This window comes from Zeugodacus cucurbitae, chromosome 5 (genome assembly GCF_028554725.1).
Source record: "Zeugodacus cucurbitae isolate PBARC_wt_2022May chromosome 5, idZeuCucr1.2, whole genome shotgun sequence".
In the NCBI taxonomy this organism is placed as follows: domain Eukaryota; kingdom Metazoa; phylum Arthropoda; class Insecta; order Diptera; family Tephritidae; genus Zeugodacus; species Zeugodacus cucurbitae.
In genome coordinates this window covers 30,465,669-30,482,860 of record NC_071670.1, presented here as the reverse complement: position 1 = coordinate 30,482,860, position 17,192 = coordinate 30,465,669, and the positions used below count along the sequence as shown (strand labels likewise).

The 17,192-nt window shown below is 35.3% G+C and overlaps 1 non-coding gene across 1 annotated transcript; it reads right to left on the bottom strand.

Annotated features, from left to right (window-relative positions):
* Window positions 1-15,113: 15,113 nt before the first annotated feature.
* LOC114804473 (small nucleolar RNA U3) lies at window positions 15,114-15,322 on the bottom strand. The gene has a single exon (XR_003752662.1). It is a non-coding gene; the product is annotated as a small nucleolar RNA U3 (small nucleolar RNA).
* Window positions 15,323-17,192: the final 1,870 nt, after the last annotated feature.

The following is a 17,192-nucleotide window of genomic DNA, read 5'->3' as shown; positions in this document are numbered from 1 at the left end:
CCTTTGTTTGGTTAATTTACAAAGCACGAGTTGGAATCTTATCACTAATTAATTGGAGGCAGCGAAAGTAAAGGGTGATTTTTTAAGAGCTTGATAACTTTTTTAAAAAAAAAAACGCATAAAATCAACAAAATCTCATCGGTTCTTTATTTGAAACGTTAGATTGGTTCATGACATTTACTTTTTGAAGATAATTTCATTTAAATGTTGACCGCGGCTGCGTCTTAGGTGGTCCATTCGGAAAGTCCAATTTTGGGCAACTTTTTCGAGCATTTCGGCCGGAATAGCCCGAATTTCTTCGGAAATGTTGTCTTCCAAAGCTGGAATAGTTGCTGGCTTATTTCTGTAGACTTTAGACTTGACGTAGCCCCACAAAAAATAGTCTAAAGGCGTTAAATCGCATGATCTTGGTGGCCAACTTACGGGTCCATTTCTTGAGATGAATTGTTCTCCGAAGTTTTCCCTCAAAATGGCCATAGAATCGCGAGCTGTGTGGCATGTAGCGCCATCTTGTTGAAACCACATGTCAACCAAGTTCAGTTCTTCCATTTTTGGCAACAAAAAGTTTGTTAGCATCGAACGATAGCGATCGCCATTCACCGTAACGTTGCGTCCAACAGCATCTTTGAAAAAATACGGTCCAATGATTCCACCAGCGTACAAACCACACCAAACAGTGCATTTTTCGGGATGCATGGGCAGTTCTTGAACGGCTTCTGGTTGCTCTTCACCCCAAATGCGGCAATTTTGCTTATTTACGTAGCCATTCAACCAGAAATGAGCCTCATCGCTGAACAAAATTTGTCGATAAAAAAGCGGATTTTCACATTTCGAACCGAACCCTGATTTTGGTAATAAAATTCAATGATTTGCAAGCGTTGCTCGTTAGTAAGTCTATTCATGATGAAATGTCAAAGCATACTGAGCATCTTTCTCTTTGACACCATGTCTGAAATCCCACGTGATCTGTCAAATACTAATGCATGAAAATCCTAACCTCAAAAAAATCACCCGTTATTTGTATTGAAAAGAAGAGTTTATACCCTGTGATTGTGCACTAAGACGCGTATAGCTTAGAAACGCAACGGAAAAGGATCTCCGAATTATTTAATATATATACAAGCATCTATTTGCTTCAACAACAAAATGTATACCGATGGCCTCTAAATTGTCCACACTTCCTATTTGCAAATCGGGTTTTCCTAAAAATCTAACGGTACTTTCTAAAAATAGAGTTAAATGTATGAACAACCGGATTGTTTTTAAATCACACCAGCATTTTTTTTTTAATTTTGCAGAAACAAAGGACTTCCATTTGTTCTGGAAATTGTTCAGGTTAACGAATCAAGATTATTTTAAATGGATTTTGAAGCTAATGCTATTTACTTTAACTTGTGAAATTAATTAAGACTAACGATATTTGTATTTTTTGTGAAATTAGTGTTTTATATCACCTATATATTGGATCTTTTTTCTGCGTCTTCAATGTGTTTACATAAAGTTTTAATTGTGTTCCCCCGCGATCCCCCTTTAATTGTATTTTACATTGTCTTTACCAGAGTCTTAAGGTAATAAAAGTGTTAAAGTTAGGTGCGGAAATTTGCAGATGTAGAAGTAATCGTCAAAATAATAATGGCCTTTGAATTAACTATTTTTAAGTTCAAACTCATCATAATTGGGCTAAGGAAGCTTGGAAAGGAGGATAAATCGTCTTTATTTCAATCTGTGTACGGTTTACTAGAGGATACATTATAAGTTTTTGTTCTAATTATAATGGCTGTTGAATGGCAGTGAAAAAATAAACTGTACTAAATTGGTTGACAGTTTGCTTTTTCCCTACATTAATTTTTTAATGATATTATTCTTATAGGTGGAATATGGGGGTTGGGTGAGGGAAACTATAACGACAAATCATGTTCAGCTTTTTTCTCGCTTTCTTAACTTTTTTTCCAAGGCCTTACTGAAAGTTTTGACGCTCCAACCCATGGCCATGAAAAATATTTTTGCACATCATTGCCATATAATAGCAATTACTGGTCTATGGGAGCTATAGGACCTAGTAGTCCGATAGGGCCAATTTTTTTAATATACATTTAAATTTTTTTTTTTTGGATTTTTGGTGAAAATTTCATAGCGATATCTCAACGGGAAGTATTTATGACCGCGCCTTCATACAAGTTGAACCACTGTGCAAAGGTTGCCAGTCGTGTACAACTTTTAAAAACAATTTTATATAGAAAATTGTGTCTGGTAATTCATAGACTAATGTTATCCATTTTTCAAAACTATTTCACAGACTAAGCGATATTTTCGGTTTAAACTCAGACACAGTTAATGAGATCTTCATATTCCCCAATTGGCGGTTATAATAAAATTATTCACATTAGGCGTGTTTGATTTGACCACGACAAGCTAATAGCTAAATTATGGACAAATAAAACGCATTTAGCTTGTTTCATATCTTCGCTCAACGTTATCTTCGTTGGCAACGCTGGCCCAAACTCTCAGCTGAAAATTAATTTATTTGGAAAAAAACGGTTGAGTTCATAAATCAAATTTCTTTTTGTTTACCGATTTTCCGATTTCGCTCATCCTCATAAGAGTGCCACAGAACACATGTACCAAGTTTCATCATGATATTGCAAGACGAACAGACAGACTTGACTTTTAAAAACTAATAATAAAACTGATTTTAACTTCTATCTTTGATTTGTGAACCACGTCACCTTAAGTATAATAATTATAATTGCATTATATTTGGAAGACGATTCAAAGAGAAATTGTCTCTTAAATGCTGGCTAGAAGAAAGGTTCTGTCTAGTAAAAATAAAAATCACTTTTTCTTAGAGGAATCACACATATTACCACTTATATTTTAACAATCAATATTCTTTGACTAGATTCAGATATAATAAGTTTTGTATTTTAGTCGATATCTGATTTACTAATTGCTTATAGATATATCTAGTTTACTAACGTAACTTGTGGAGAAAGCAAATACTCTAGGAATATGGCCTTTTTATATTGACAAATTCGTAGAAACACTTGAAGCTCTACTTAATGTTATTTAAAATTGAATGCACAAAAATTAAGAAATGCTGGAGGATACAAAAAACGCAGCGCTTAATATAACTACATAGTAAATGTTTATCTGTTAACAACCGACTTACGCTACATTTTGAGTTGGCCAATTGCTATTCGATTTGTTTTCAATATAAAATTCCAAAAACTTTTGCAATAAAAATAAGAGGTTGAAAACGGCAGACTAATAGAAAAAGAAATTGCGTGTGAATGTGTAAATTCGAACAAAATTTTGCATTAAATTACCCACGGACCGTGTACAGACATAGTCCATATTTGTGCATAAGTTTTGTGCACAAATCCAAAATAAAAATTGTTACGAGTTGAGAAAGAGTACTAATAAAACGGACAAAGAAACACAAAAGTAACATTAACTGATTTGGAAAATAAGAGCGCCACTTAAGAAAAGTAATTCAAAGTCCAAACGAATGACGAGAAGGCTTTGTAACCATTAAACTTCAATAAATGTTTATTGAAAAAAAAGAAGTAAGTAAGGAAGTTTTAAGTTAGGGTGAAACGAAATGTTCAATTCAAGGCACTTGATGGTATTATTATTAGTATGGAATGATTCTGAACGCCGGTCTTGTAGCCAATGTTGTTATCCGACAAATAGTGGATCCTTCAAGTTATGACCCATTTTCGTACAGTTGAAGTACTTTATGAGAATATTTTCCATGATTCAGATTTTTATACTCTCGCAACAAAGTTGCTAAAGAGAGTATTATAGTTTTGTTCACATAACGGTTGTTTGTAAACGAGTGAGATATAGGGTTATATATACCAAAGTGATCAGGGTGAAGAGTGGAGTTTAAATCGGGATGTCTGTCTGTCCGTCCGTCCGTCTGTGCAAGCTGTAACTTGAGTAAAAATTAAGATATCTTGATGAAACTTGGCATACTTATTTCTTGGCACCATAGGAAGGTGGTTCGAAAATGAGCAAAATCGGACCACTGCCACGCTCACAAAATGGCGAAAACCGAAAACACATAAAGTGCCATAACTACGCCATAAATAAAGCTATGGAAATAAAATTTGGTACAAAGTATTGTTCTAGGAAGAGGCATATTTGGATGTAATTTTTTTGGCAAAGTGGGCATGGTTCCGCCCCCTACAAAGTTTTTTGTACATATCTCGTAAACTACTAAAGCTATGTCTACTAAATTCTCAGGAGTCGTTTTTTATATATATTTATATAAATATTAAATACTTTTATATAATATTAAATAAATAAATTGCGAGAGTATGAAATGTTCGGTCACAACCGAACTTCGTGCTCCCTTACTTGTTAAATTATCTTTTAAGCAAGCCCATAAAGCATATGATAAATAGTTAGACAGCTGGCATCGAATAAGATAAGTAGAATGGAGCGAGTGGTTTGCCTAATTTAGATTTCTTTCTTTTTTCTCAAAGCTTTCCTGATCTTGTATTATTAAAAGTATTGGAGTTTCTATAACTGTAGTAGGCTTTGCCAAGTTATGTAGACGATATTCCATTGAGCTTTCCGTCCCAATAATTTTGATAGTATTTTGTTGTCATTCCCTTGCTATGTTTTCCGAAGTACGAAGATTTTTGTTTTGCTCCACTTTATGCTGTAGTAGTCCTGCGACCGTAGTTCCTTGGTAGATTTATTATTATTACACCATATTCTATTTTACACGATTTAAAAACTGATGCAATTGCAATTGCAATTTTTACTATTATGAAGAAACGTAAAATATTCCATTAGAAACACCGATCTTCTCCTATATAACATGGGAAAGAAACTACTAAATATGCGATATTCGCACAATTCCCAGTTTTTATCTTGTTCAAATATGACCACTGACATGTGAAAAAGTTCGTATTGTTTTGGGGAGAGAAAACCACTGGTTAGACTGAAACTTCAAAAACAACTAAAACCTTTTAAGATTTTGAATGATGCAAGTTTTGTTATTTTGAAAAACTGGATTTCCGTCTGTTAATGGAACCAAGATTTTGAAATGATGTTCTACTATAAAGCGGTTGGATAGGTGGTTTCCGCTGTTTTTTGATATTGTTCTGATAATTTCAATATGAAGTTAATAGAAATAGCTAGAAATCCGCCAAAGAGACATATTGGACATTTCATTCATAAAAAGATGTACATAAAAAGCATGAAAAGAAAATAACGATTTGAAGCAAAAGGTTATTAAAGGGTTTCCAATAAAATGTATAATATTTAAAATCACTTTGACTTCAATAATTCCGTTTTGTTATGAAATATGTACGCTTTTTTAAGGAAATCATATTAAGAAAGCTGTTTTTTTTTTTCAAAATATATAGATACTATTAAAGTCTATGGCGGTTGTATTGACGAGACCAGTCGTCGAAAGTATGACAAGATTAAGTTATTTAAAGCTTTCCATTTTTGACTAAATGATCTTCCATACAAATACATTTGCAACTTCTCAGTTGTTACATACATTCATATCGTTTTACGATTGTCAAGTTTTATCTACGAGTTTGCATAAAAAAATATTTAATACACATTCTAATAACTCGGTATGAGTAATCGCATAAAGAAGATTCCCTGCCAACTCGTGGAACTGTGTGTGCATATTCAAGTGCACTGCAGCCAAGAGTTCAGCTGATGTATATTGAATATTTTATGTTCCAATTTATTTGTATGATAAGGTGCGCACACATGAACACCGAATTAAAATATGCCACCATCTTCGCAGCGAAAGCAGTTCACAACAACAGTAAAGACGATGGACGACAAAGTATTGGTGCTTCGCGAAATCATCAAGTAAAGTACACTTATAAAAATATTCTTTAAACCGGGGAATTATATTTACCGTAGAAGGAAAGAAAAGTGAGTGCTCCCGCTGCGTTGGCAGTAAACAAATTTTAACTGTGTGTGTACACATTCATTTGAGCGGAAGTCAAACGGCGTAAAAATGACTTAAGTGTTGTAAAAATAAATGAAAAAGTCAATAAAATGAAGCAAGTCAAAGCGAGGGCGAAATTGTATTATTATTTTATTAGCACGCCATTTCCTTACGAGAGCAAGGCATGTGTGTTCGAGGTTGCAGCGCCTACATATTGACTCCTTTGTTATTGAACTTCTTTTGCAGGCCTCGGAATGAAATGAATGATGATGTGCGAGACGTTCATCAACTGGTGGGTGGAGTATACATTTAAGACTCATGCATGCGTTCTCCGCGTTGTTTTCGACAAAGAACAATTTCCATTGTTCTGATTTTACGTAAATTAAAATAACTTCATTTATACTACGAAGCAGCCCATTGTGGTGAATTTGTACCATTTTGGCTTTAATTGCTTTAAACAAATGAACTTGAAGTATTATGTGAGAATTTTCGTAAATATAAAATATGACTCCGCTAAGGAGCATAATTAAGCAGCAGCAGTTTGTGGAAGATGTAGGCAGTTGATCATAAGTACGAAATTTTAGACCGACTTAATTCATTTCTATGATTAAAAGTAGCTGCTTCGTCTGCCAGATCTCAAGAAATTTTTTTTTTTTTTTAATTTATTCAGCTTGGTCTGAATGCTGGCGAGAATCACTTTTTTAAGCAAAACTGAACACTATCAATAATGTTAGAAATCGATCGCTAAAGTTAAGCTTTGATCTCTATTACACAATAAAATAATAAATAAGGCTCCTCCCCAGAGGGCAACACACGTAGACTATGAAAGACAGCCTTTTGTGAAGTCAGGATTCCCACCATTATTAGGTATTAGGATTGGACAAAGCGCCATGAACCTACCACCAATCTGCAGAAATATTTCACTCTATATCTGCTTTTTCGTGCGGTTGATCGAACAAAACGATATACCTTTTTCTTGATCTCGCAAAGGCGAGATATTCCAGAATAAAGTTATGATATGGTACCAGGCCACTTGCGAACATCTCTAACCATACAGCGTGGATCCCGATGGGACAATGGCAGTTTATATAAAATTTCATAAATTCTCAAATACTTGTTTAAAATATCTCCTGAATAAATAGCTCTTTTCTGAGGGAAGGTTATGGTCGGATTTGTTAAATGATTAGTAATATTAATTTATTTTAACAAAATAAAAACTTAATCTTAATCTTCTATAGTTTTTGAAAATACATTGTTTTAAAATCGACTAGTATCTTTTTACGTAATTAGTTAGCATTGGGAAGCGTCGGGTCAATAAATAAAATAATTTCAAGTCATTTCGATGAACTGAATTAGAACGAAGATACAAAGGATTTTCCTTAAAGGTTAGTGTTAATACAAAATTAATTTATTTCTTAATAAATGTATGCTTAAAAAAGCAAGTTAAAGTGTTAATATCACTTTTAATTCCGAATTGCTTCCCGAAATATGTAGGTCAGCAACTAAGGCTTTAAAGTATAGCAACATTTCATTTACAAAGTTTTGCTCTTCAAGTAGATATATGTATATGTATGTATGTAAGCCTAAAGTCAAACTAACAACTAATGTTTTTTCATATTATTGTATCTAAAATACACATTTATAAAAAATATATATCCAAAAAATACTTATATCTACTTAACTGTTTCTTATCTGCATTAAGGCATTCCGTACGGTACCAGCAAAGTAAACACATTCTACTGATGAAATATCATGCCGAGCTGGCTGTCACGCAACTTAAACATTTATCCAAAACCTTACACTCACACATATAAATATATATATATATATATATATTATATTTTTAGATATATATACTTACTTGTTCATACAAATTTGAATTAAGCCAACTGCATTTGGGTTATTTATGGTAAAATTAATCATGTCCTTACAACAAACAGCAGCCCGGCAGACTACTTAAGCGAGAGCCAACAAAAAGGCTGATTTGTCTTCGAAGCAATTAATTGATCTATTAATTTTTTGCACACACACGCGGTCGATGTGCCGCACAAGTCAGTATGTACGGACATACATATTTACTGGAATATTTAATAAAAGCAACAGCCTGCAACGAAAGTGATTTTTGCTTTTGAAAAAAAGGAACTTTGGATAAAATGAAATTTTTGTAAGTCCATATAAACGCAAATTTATGTCTGTATGTATAACTCTAATACTACACAATTCTGCCCGATAAATTACCTGGATACTGAGCTGCTTTAATCAGCGCCTAAAAGCAGACTTCATTTATATAAATATAGTCACGAGTTGTTAATTCCGTTGCTACAAATTGAAATGCGACGACCCATATTTCACATAAATATTTCATATTTCATCAGAAATCGGGCAGCGCAAAGCAAAATTATCGAATACTGATACGCAGCTACTGAAATGAACGCCTCATTAGACTTTTCAGAGTATTCAAAAGCGTGTGGAGAACAAAAAGCACAACATTTGCATATTATTATTATTGTTATTATTATGAATGCCTGTTTGAATGTTTGTTTTTGTAATTTTAACTTTTTCGATGTTGCATATTAATTTCGTGGGTGTCACTATGCTAATGAAAACTCCACATAAAGCCACAGTGACATTCATTTTATTAACAAAACTTATGTAGGTATAATTTAGTTAATTAAAATCTTTTATTTGGTGTTTCTTTATAGACAAATGCTGAGATTATCCAATACTTCATTAGTTTAATAAGTCCTGAAGCTACAATTATATTTTTCATTGGGAGCTTCGTTTTTATATGGTGGGTCCCAAACTCTTTATTAGTTTCACTTATAAGTTAAATATTCACATTAGAAAAGTTTTAAAAAAGTTCTAAATGATTTCATGCTTGAAACAGGCTTTTGATTGCCGACATTCGCAAATATAAATAATTAGTAATTAATGTTAACATAAAAGTCACCAAGCAGCTCGCACATTCTTCACTCGATGCAGGTGTTTAAACCAAAAGCAAATCCGCTCTTTCGCAGTTCAACAAGAGTGCAAAATAATTCACAGAGGAGCTAATTAGCGCTTGTGGCATGCTGGTGCCGACACTTACATATACTCATTATTATAAACCCGTATGTATGTACATATATATTTATGAATATTATTGATGTGTGGTTACATGATGTGCCAAATGCAGTCAGTCGGCAATATTAACGAAACAACAGTGATGCCTTGCTATGCACGGAATAGTGAGCACAGCGGTAATGGGAGTTCTATATATTAGTGCAATTCTATAGCCACAGCTTAGCATTTTACAACCACGCTTGTAATTAATATTGCAGTTATTTATAGAGACTACTAACAACAATTCACGTAGCTCTCGAATGTTGTCAAAGGATCACTGACACATATGTATAGCATTCAAACAGAACAATATAGCCACCATCGATTCGCCATTTCTATGCTCGCTATATTTAGTCGTAGCTCTTCTATTAAAATTGGTTGAGTTCGATAGAGTAAACGGATATTATACGGAAAACGGTTTCGTCACTCTGTTAAAAATGTATCAATTTCTAAGAAAAATATTTTTTACTTGTTTTAACGTCTGTTATAGTGAATGGAAGATAGTTATTGTCAATGAGTTCACGATAACGAGTTAATAAAAATTATTATATTCGGTTCGAAGGCTCTTTAAAAATGTTGGGTTCTTCATGAGGTCTGTCTTTAATTATTTAACTGGATTATTATGCCACGAATATATAATTTCTATAAATACTATATATATACCGATAAAAACAAATGCCATTTTAGAATGAGATACTAAAGTGATAGGGGATGATCTTTCCATTTATGCATACAGTTGGTTGAATATATAATATATGTTACAGATTTCATTGGTTTCAAATATAATAATGGTTGCTCACTAGTTATCCTCTGTGTTGTTACACGGCTTTTAACAAATTCGACAATATTTATAAATAAATGTGTCTAATATTATAATCGGTCTAGATTATCCATGTATCCACCATTAAATATGTGCGAGAGTTGATTTATAGCCTTTTCGCACAGGAGTTAATTCATCAATTAACCGGTCTTTGCTCGATTAAAGCGCTGATTTAGATTGATTTACTATACAAAATAAATGTCTCAATTTTCTACATAAATTTTTAATCAAACACAAATCGAATTGAAAATGCAATGCAACTCATGTTGTTGTCCCCGCTTTAAATTTGGCTGTATTTATTGATAAAAGAGCAATCAGCTGATTAAACTTACCAACTTCTTATGAACAGCCAAAACAAAAATGTATAACAGTTGATAGTTAATCGAGTAGCCGGCTTTGCGAAAGATAAAAACTGGTTTCTCAATTATAATCTTATTATAATGAATTTATTTGGCTAAGCGACAATGCTATTATTTTTGCACAAATTGTTGAGACATTAGGTATATTTTCTTAATTAAATTTGAACAACCAGCAATATTCCAGCTAATATACATACATATATTTAATTTGTTAATAACTCAAGTTTTAAAAATTTAAACAGTGGCAGTCCGCAGTATAGCAGTTGTGATATCGCAAGAAAACTTAGGAAAATATTTAGTATTCGACATTTTTAAAACGGCCTCTACAACTAATAAAAGATGTAAATATTGGCAACTTATTTTAATTTTCAAAATATTATGAAGCAAACAAAAAGTCGAAACTCTCTTATCCAGACATAATAGAAATCGGCATATACTCAGCCCTCATACATATATTGGATTTGAGGATCTTTAAGGATATTGAAAATATTTGAAGTGAGCATCTTTTGCTAACTACAATAAATAATCTGGTGACAAAAGTATATACAATTTTTCAAACGTTTTATAAGTCTATACTCATCATCATTATCATATTTTAGATTATGTCATAAATAAATGCTAATGTGTTATTCTATTGAAATAGAGTTACATTGATTCATTGGGCATAGCTTAATTTAATAATCAATATTTATTTATTTATTTAATAATCTATACAAGTTTCGTCTATATAATAAGCAAAGGTTTCTGCTAGTTAGGTTGATTTTAAAATATATATATTTGAAAATGTAAACTATAGGCATATTTGATACTGAAAATGAGGAAAATCAAAAGCAACTTATTTTTTAGATACCGCGAAATATATATTTCACCAGCATAAAATTATTTCTTACAAATTGCAACCGTATAAAGTTTTCGACTGCACACGAACTTAACATTGCCTTACTTGCTACACTTAAACCATGTGGGAGTATCCAATGTTATTTGCCATCCCACTTGTTTCTAGTAATTTGAGGCTAACAAGCGAATATTCTTTTGTGAATTCTCTATATCCAACAGCCTCTACTAGTATTTTTCCTCACAATATCGTCATGTTGTTACGTGAAGCCTGATGTAGCTCTATGCACAAGCTATGCACATACTCGTATTTACGTTTTAATCAGATTAGTTTATCAAAAGCGTTTTGGTTACTCACATGCTTCCTCATATCCAAATAGATACTTGCAAATATGGTGCTCTCTGTGTGTTGCATCATGTGGCGCTGGTGCAATTGCTTACAGTTGTTGCTGTATTTGTGGCTAGCTGCTGTTGGCATTCGGCACATACGCACGCATGCGGGCTGAGATGTTGGCGATGCATGTATAACACCGTTGGCGCTGAAATGTTGACAACACGAAACTAAACCACTACGGTAGCTTAAGCGTTGACTAATACCATGCACACCCACATATGTTCGCAGCAGCCGCACGTGAGTTGCAGCGCTGGTGGCGCTAACAGTTGTTCGCTTGGCTGCACAATTGATGCTGATGACGTCGGTGCGAGATGACGATGTTGCTGCTGATGTCAACCTCATTTACTGTAAAATACCGTATACGAGCGAACGTTAAACTGAAATCATCTGCTTCCTGCTCGAAACACGTTGGTGAAGTCGATGGCTTGTGATGCATTTTGCCATATCCCCTGCGACTTGGTAGATTCTTACGGTGGATATTAAATTTAGAATGCATTTTATGTAATGGCCAATATTGCAGACATAAATACACGGCAGACTGTCACTATGTCACTGTGATATGACATATTTGATACACATACACGTGCACTGTATGGCTTTGGGTTTGTGCGAAAAGCTCCATTTAAAAATTGTTTAACGATTTCAGTTTGAGTATAGTTTTTAAGTGTTTTTAATTAACAATGACAATTTAATCATTTTGGGAAACCCTTTAACGGGGCTTACAAATTGATAACCCACTGCACTTATATCCCCATATAGTAAACTAGAAAAACCATTTCATTAGAAAAAAATACAAAAACGACTGAATTTTCCATGGTAGACATAGTTTTCTTTGATATTCTTTCATTTTACGTGCAAGTATATCCAGTGCGCATAATAATGGGACAACAAAAGCATTACATAACTACTCATTTACTAGTTTTCAAAAGTATTAAGCATTTTCGTCAAATTTGGCAAGTTTTCTTTCTTGTTTCAGAAGCAAGGAATCCACCGCGAAGTACTTTCTCCAATATTCCACTGATGAGCGTGAATGAACAGGGTACATATTGATATGACATTGGTCTGCTTCTATGTGAATCCAAAGCAATTTTTTATTGTTTCTATATGGAATGAAAATATACTTTCAGCAACTCATACATTTTTTAAGATTGATATTAAGATAAAACAGAAATTGTGGAAAGAAAATTATTATTATTATGAGAGAGTGTGGTAAGCTACTTTGCTACTTCTAAAAGCTCCAGTAGAAAGAGTGATATTCAGGTTCCATTGCCCAACTATATGGGACATGAGTTGCTGAGTAGAGCAATCCTTCGACGAGAAGCTGACCGATGTTCAGGATATAACAACTGCTTCACATCTTAGGCCAAATAGTTTTAAATATGATGTCATAAGATATGCCTGTGATACTATTTATTATGCTAAATACTGTAACTTGCTCGAAAATTTTACGAAAAGATCCGGCGACTAACTGAAGGTTTCAAGACCGGAGCACACTCCTGTAGGACCCCCAGCGGTGATCTAGTGGTTGATGACCAGAGTATACTGTGTTTGTGGAGGGAACACTTCTCCAGCCTGCTGAATGGCAGTGAAAGTACAACACCAGGAGATGGCGAACCCGATTCCCCAATCGACGACGATGGAACAGATGTTCCATTGCCCGACCGTGAAGAAATTAGAATAGCAATTACCCGCTTGAAGAACAACAAGGCGGCGGGGGCCGATGGATTGCCGGCCGAGCTATTCAAATACGGCGGCGAAGAGCTGATAAGGTGCATGCATCAGCTTCTTTGCGAAATATGGTCGGAAGAAAGCATGCCCGACGATTGGAATCTCAGTGTACTCTGCCCAATCCACAAAAAGGGAGACCCCACAATCTGCGCCAACTATCGTGGGATAAGCCTCCTTAACATCGCTTATAAGGTTCTATCGAGTGTACTGTGTGAAAGACTAAAGCCCACCGTCAACAAACTGATTGGACCTTATCAGTGTGGCTTTAGACCTGGAAAATCAACAACTGACCAGATATTCACCATGCGCCAAATCTTGGAGAAGACCCGTGAAAAAAGGATCGACACACACCATCTATTTGTCGACTTTAAAGCTGCTTTCGACAGCACGAAAAGGAGCTGCCTTTATGCCGCGATGTCTGAATTTGGTATCCCCGCAAAACTAATACGGCTGTGTAAGTTGACGTTGAGCAACACCAAAAGCTCCGTTAGGATCGGGAAGGACCTCTCCGAGCCGTTCGATACCAAACGAGGTTTCAGACAAGGTGACTCGCTATCGTGCGACTTCTTTAACTTGATGCTGGAGAAAATTATAAGAGCTGCAGAGCTAAATAGAGAAGGTACAATCTTCTACAAGAGTGTACAGCTCCTGGCGTACGCCGATGATATTGATATCATCGGAAACAACACCCGCGCCGTTAGTTCTGCTTTTTCCCGCCTGGATAAGGAAGCGAAGCGAATGGGTCTGGTGGTGAACGAGGACAAGACGAAATATCTCCTGTCATCAAACAAACAGTCAGCGCATTCGCGTCTTGGCTCCCACGTCACTGTTGACAGTCATAACTTTGAAGTTGTAGATAATTTCGTATACCTAGGAACCAACATTAACACCGATAATAATGTCAGCCTTGAAATCCAACGCAGAATCACTCTTGCCAACAGGTGCTACTATGGACTGAGTAGGCAATTGAAAAGTAAAGTCCTCTCTCGACGAACAAAAACTAAACTCTACAAGTCCCTCATCATTCCCGTCCTACTTTATGGTGCAGAAGCGTGGACGGTGTCAACATCCGATGAGACGGCACTAGGAGTTTTCGAGAGAAAGGTTTTGCGGAAGATTTACGGTCCCTTAAACATTGGCAACGGCGAATACCGCAGAAGATGGAATGATGAGCTGTATGTGTTGTTCGACGACATAGACATAGTCCAGCGAATAAAAAAACAGCGGCTACGCTGGCTGGGTCATGTTGTTCGAATGGATGAAAGTGCCCCAGCTCTGAAAGTTTTCGATGCAGTACCCGCTGGTGGAAGCCGAGGAAGAGGGAGACCTCCACTCCGGTGGAAGGACCAGGTGGAGAAGGACCTGTCTTCACTTGGTATTACCAATTGGCGCCAAACCGCCAAAAGGAGAGATGCGTGGCGCACTGTTGTGGACTCGGCTATAACCGCGTAAGCGGTTTCTACGCCAGTTAAGAAGAAGAAGACTGTAACTTGTCGTCTGGAATCTGACAGAATGTAAAGTGTTTAAAACAAAAATGTGCCTACAAACTATAAATCAAAGCACCAGTTCATGGGAAATGGAATTTAAAATTTCCCATAAATTAACTGTTAGTAATAAGCCTTTCAATATTACAAACTTAACGATTTCTTCAGTTCATAAGAGATTCCTTTATCATTCTAAGCTCCTCATTGTTTTCCAAACTCCCCTGTGGTGTAGTTTTTAGCATTTATTGTTCGCCTTGGATTTCCTCAAATCGGGTAATATTCCATATGGGGAGTCATGCGAATTCATTAGATTTAAGTAAAGAGAGAGAGAGAGAAAAAAAAGGTGCGTGGAGTCACTACGCGAGGAAGAAGTTATACTTCTTAGTGATATTCCAAGAAATGCATATAATTTTGTATGAAAGAAAACTAGCGAGAGGGAAAGAATAAAAATGTGGTGGAGTGACCAACACTTTCTTAAATTCACATTTATTCACGATCATCGAAGAAACATCATTTCTAATATGCCACAAGACAAAATTAGAAATGAAGTTCATAAACTTCACGCTGTTTGATAAAATGATATACCTCCTCATCGCGGGTGCTAATACTTTCGATTTGCAAAGAAAGTAAATGAAGACTGACTACAGAAATGATTTTGTGAAGTATAGTCTTAACTTTTCAACGGCCAACGCAAAGTATTTCAACCAAAAGTCACACAAAATAGTTGAGAAACAACTAAAAGAAAATGAAACAGAAACGAAAGAAAAACAAATAATGCACAAGCAAACAAACATACATATGCGTACACATGTGAATATGTCACCAACCAAAAATTTAAATATTGTTCTACAAATACAAGAATTGCTCAAATAGCATAAGTATGGCAAGTGCTTTAAGTTCCCTGCTTTACTCTCATTCACTCTCTCTCTCTCTCTCTCGCGTTAATTGTTCAACGCTATTCCCTCTCCACTGAAGCGTTAAACAATTACCGCAACCTTTTCCTAAGTCGTATAAGAAGTATAACTTCAAAAATTTGCTTGGGTTAAATATTTACAGATGAATATGGCATTTGCTAAACATTTGCTATCACAACTTAATACATTTAATTTTAAAAATCATAGCAATTTGAGCAATCTCAAGTGTTTGTATGGCACTATTGAAGGATGCGCACAAATGCAGTAGTTCTGCAAAGTGAAAATATATATTTGCATACCGACAATGAGTGTCATTCAAAGCAAACATTTGCCAAACGAAGTGTATGTGCATACTCAGCAGAAACAAGTGCATGTATCTTTTTATAAAATGTGACATTATTTATTTCAATAAACTGCACGTAGGCCACTTAGCAGAGATACCCGTAAGCAAATGCAGGAAATGTAGTCACTCGCTAGCACACACAGCTGCGTGCCTTTAAGTGGCTTGGGATAAACGAGCACCTGAAATTCGCTTACGCCCTCTTTGCTATCACTGTAAAGACCACTTTAGCACTTTTAGCCGCTTTAGCTGCTGCTATCGCCTTCGTTGTTTGCCTGCTTCTCTTCCATTCGCCGGCATTCCATATCGCATTGGTCAGCTTTGGAAAGTTGCCAGCTCGCCATTGCTTGGCTAATGTGATTAGAATGCATACTAAAGCAGTTTGCAACACTTTAACCGGCGTATTGCAATGCTTGTTAAACGAGTGAGTCTGTTAGTTAGACGACGGACATTTCAAAACTGCAACGCAACATCTGCTCGGCGGATAATGCTCGGTTGCTGTGTTTGCTGGTTGTTAAGTGCTGCAGTTACTGTAATTTAATGAAATATTTAATTACATTTGCACGTTGATATGAAATTAGCACAATTACCGTTATGACAGGCTAAGTGCTGCAGATACCGGTAAAAATGGTTATGGCAAATGTACGCGCTGGCAAACAGGAAACGACTAATTAACGGTGTTGTTGATAATTCGCAGTCTTACCGCACACTCTTTCCCCAAGCCCTACAATAAGTTTACAACAACAATATGTGTCTGTATGTACATGCATTTTTTCTATATATTTAGATGCAGCATTCCACTTTTAACTTTGGAGAGCACGTGGCGTATGAGCAACATATGCAGGTGACTAGAAGTTTGCTTTCACAATTTGTGCGCTACAGAGACAGTTAATTAGATTTAAGCGCTATAAAAATTATAGGAGATTTTAACAACCTTAAGAGCAATCCTTTATGTGACAACAACAACTAACAGAGGTGGTGTTACAATAAAACAGTATTTTAAAATAATAAGCCCTGAAGTCTATTGCTGCACTTGGGCAGAACACCTCACATGCAGAGAGGATTTATACTCTCTTGTGTCTTTTGTTATTACTAAATCGGTTTAACGAATTAGCTTATAGAATTTGTTTGAGTATCGTCATATCCTCCTTATATTATCCGGAGCATATTAAGGGAGAGATTAAATTAAGTGTTTATTTAAAAATCCGCAAAGTATCGGTCTTAATGGAATTCTTAAATAGATTCAAGTTTATACACTCCCTTTCAATCGATACTTAAATCAGAAGGT